Source organism: Anolis sagrei, chromosome 3 (genome assembly GCF_037176765.1).
Source record: "Anolis sagrei isolate rAnoSag1 chromosome 3, rAnoSag1.mat, whole genome shotgun sequence".
NCBI lineage: Eukaryota > Metazoa > Chordata > Lepidosauria > Squamata > Dactyloidae > Anolis > Anolis sagrei.
In genome coordinates, this window is record NC_090023.1 from 178114398 (window position 1) to 178118391 (window position 3994).

The window sequence follows — 3994 nt, forward strand, 5'->3', positions numbered from 1 at the left end:
GGTGAGCACCCTCTGGGTTCGTCCATTTAACCAATTACTGATCCACCTCACCGTAGTTTTGCCGAGCCCACATTGGACTAGTTTGTTTGCAATCACAATACACACACATACACGGCAAACATTCAATGCTGCTTTTGTATAGACAATACACAGGCAGACAAAAGGAAGTGTTGTTTCTACTCAATCCAGCTGTTTTTGTGCCATGGGCTCGAATCCAGCCACAGGGGGTTCTGTTTCTTCATCCTCTATGACAAAAAGCTGTCAGGATTTCCTCCTTCCTTTTGGTCACCCATCGTTTTCTGATCTTCTTTCTTTATGGCGTCATAAAACACCTCCCCAACCTTTTTAGTGGTACCTAATTTCTCTAATTACAGCTAAATCTGTTTTCGAACTGCTTAGGTAAACAGTGAGCAGGGCTGACAGTCGGTCGCTCATGCCTACCTGGGGCTTCGAACTTGCAACCTTTCGGTTGATAGATCTTGTAATTGCTGGTGATTTACCAGCTGTGCTAAATCTCCGACCCTGGATATTTTGATGTTAAGATCTAGGAAGGACATGAAAAGAGCCAGATGACAGTGAGCTGATTTACACAGGGAGGTGATCTTAATATTTGAACTGGAGCTGATAATTAACACTCCTGTCATCCGCTAAAGGCAATCAGCCATTGTTTATTACTTCTAACATTTAAATCAAGGCTCGGAACAAAGTTCTTGGACTATGAACTCTTGCTCTACAGCTACTCAGGGAAAAAGAGCCCCACCTCATTTATTCATTTATTTATGTGCCAGATATGTATTGACCCGAGGCTTGTCTAAGCTTGAATTAAGCCTTTATTTAGATATGGATCTTTCAAAGCTTGCACAAAGAGGAAATCCTTTGCTACATCTCAAGGGAAAGGATTAAATACAACAGGCTAGTGATCAGGATGCTGGGGGTTGCAGTCAAAGCAACATCAGGAGGGCTCCTAGTCATAATTTCAGAGCCTTTCATTTGCTCTTAGATATAAAAGTTATAATTTTGTGTTTAGATGTGGGTTCCATCTCCGGGATACCTCATTATGAATATTGAAGTCCTCCAAAATCCACCCCCCCCCCAAAAAAAAAACCTCAGCCAAGATACCTCAGATTTTGAGGGCATCTATACTTATGTAGAAATTCTCTCGTTGTCCGAGTAGGATTGTCTTCCAAGATTGGTGTCCTGGTGGTGGGTCCATAGGTGACTATGCGGCCCTATTCTTGATCTGCATGTTCTCCTGCAGTAAGGGCATTGGTTTCTAGGTGGAAGGCGGTCCCGGTCGGGGTTGGCATGACACACCTTCCTCTTGGCACATTTCTCTCTTTCGCTCTCCATTCATGCCTCTTCAAATCCTACAGCACTCCTGGTTACAGCTGACTTCCATCTGGAGTGCTCAAGGGCCAGGGCTTCCCAGTTCTCAGTGGCTATGCCAGAGTTTTTAAGGTTGGCTTTGAGCCCATCTTTATATCTCTTTTCCTGCCCACCAATATTTTGTTTTCAGTTCTTGAGTTTGGAGTAGAGCAACTGCTTTGGGAGACGGTGGTCGAGCATCCGGACAACGTGACCGGTCCCAAGAGCTTTGCAGGATTTTCCGGAGGCAACACTGATGGAGAGAGTGTTTGAGAATCGGGACATCCATAGGGATACCAAGGTGCTTGTTTATAAAGCGATTGTCCTCCCAACCCTGCTATATGCCTGCGAGACGTAGTCTGTCTACAGACGTCACATGCAACTCCTGGAACGATTCCATCAGTGCTGCCTCTGGAAAATCTTGCAAATCTATTGGGAAGACAAGCGGACAAATGTTAGCGTGCTGGAAGAAGCAAAGACCACCAGCATTGAAGCGATGGTCCTCCGCCATCAACTCCGCTGGACCGGCTACGTTGTCCAGATGCCTGACCACCGTCTCCCAAAGCAGTTGCTCTACTCCGGGAATGTTGGTGGACAGGAAAAGAGATTTAAAGATGGACTCAAAGCCAACCTTAAAAACTCTGGCATAGACACTGAGAACTGGGAAGCCCTGGCCTTTGAGCACTCCAGCTGGAGGTCAGCTGTGACCAGCAGTGCTGCAGAATTTGAAGAGGCACGAATGGAGGGCGAAAGAGAGAAACGTGCCAAGAGGAAGGCGCGTCAAGCCAACCCCGACCAGGACCGCCTTCCACTGGAAACCAATGCTCTCACTGCGGGAGAAGATGCAGGTCAGGAATAGGGCTTCACAGTCACCTACGGACCCAACCTGGAGGATTATCCTATTCGGACAATGAGGGATCACCTAAGTAAGTAATTTTACAGCAGACATAGGTAAACTTGGGCCCTCCAGGTGTTTTGGACTTCAACTCCCACAATTCCACGCTTGTCATAGGTTCGCCATCATGGGCATAGACACTGAGAACTGGGAAGCCCTGGCCTGTGAGTGCTCCAGCTGGAGGTCAGCTGTGACCAGCAGTGCTGTAGAATTTGAAGAGGCACGAATGGAGGGAGAAAGAGAGAAACGTGCCAAGAGGAAGGCGCGTCAAGCCAACCCCGACCGGGAACGCCTTCCACCTGGAAACCAATGCCCTTACTGTAGATCAAGAATAGGGCTTCACAGTCACCTATGGACCCAACCTGGAGGATTATCCTACTCGGACAACGAGAGATCACCTATATAAGTAAGTAATTTTACAGCAGACATAGGCAAACTTGGGCCCTCGAGGTGTTTTGGACTTCAACTCCCACAATTCCTAACAGCCAGTAGGCTGTTAGGAATTGTGGGAGTTGAAGTCCAAAACACCTCAAGGGCCCAAGTTTGCCCGTACCTGTTCTACAGTGTATTTATTTATTTATTTAGAATTTTTATATACCAGTCTTCTCACCTCCAGCGAGGGACTCAGGCCGGTTTACAAGAAATTCATACACAGTAGTTTAAAAACATCACATCCAATAATACACTAATATAACATTGCCACCTTGTCCCCTGTGACATCAGCGCCCCTCCCCTAGCAATAATGTAATATTATGTAGTACTAGTGTTATGAATTATGTAATAGTACTATGCTAGTTATGTATTATGTAGTACGTAGTATGTACTTATGACTTGTAAGCTGCTCCGAGTCCCCTTCGGGGTGAGAAGGGCGGCATATAAATGTCGTAAATAAATAAATAAATAAATAAACACATTAAAATACTATCATATAATTATATAAGGCCAAATCATTAACATAAAATCACTATTCATCCCTATTCATCCCCATCCGTCCGTGTGGTCAAGAGTTATTGTCTCACTCATCAAATGCCAAATTCCAGAGCCATGTTTTCACCAACTTTCTAAAGGTCAGGAGGGAAGGGGCAGTTCTAATCTCCAATGGGAGAGAGTTCCAGAGCCGAGGCGCCACCACTGAGAAGGCCCTGTCCTTCGTCCCCACCAGACGCGATTGCGAGGGTGGTGGGACCGAGAGCACTAACAGTCAGGAGGGAAGGGGCAGTTCTAATCTCCAATGGGAGAGAGTTCCAGAGCCGAGGCGCCACCACCGAGAAGGCCCTGTCCCTCGTCCTCACCAGACGCGATTGCGAGGGTGGTGGGACCGAGAGCACTAACAGTCAGGAGGGAAGGGGCAGTTCTAATCTCCAATGGGAGAGAGTTCCAGAGCCGAGGCGCCACCACTGAGAAGGCCCTGTCCCTCGTCCCCACCAGACGCGATTGCGAGGGTGGTGGGACCGAGAGCAGGGCCCTTCCAGACGATCTTAACAACCTTGATGGTTCATAGGGGAGAATCCGTTCGGACAGGTAAACAGTAGTGTAAAGTGCAGACTAGTTTTTCCTCAAACTCTGGCCTTCCAGGTGTTTTGGACTTCAACTCCCAGAATCCTTAATCATTGACCGAGGTAGGTGAAGCTCCTGGGAGTTGAAGTCCAAAGGAGTTTGGGCATCACAGGTCTTAGTGAGAGGGGGCCCAGCTTCAGTGTGGGCTACTGCGCAAGCGCCAGGAGCCTTACGCAT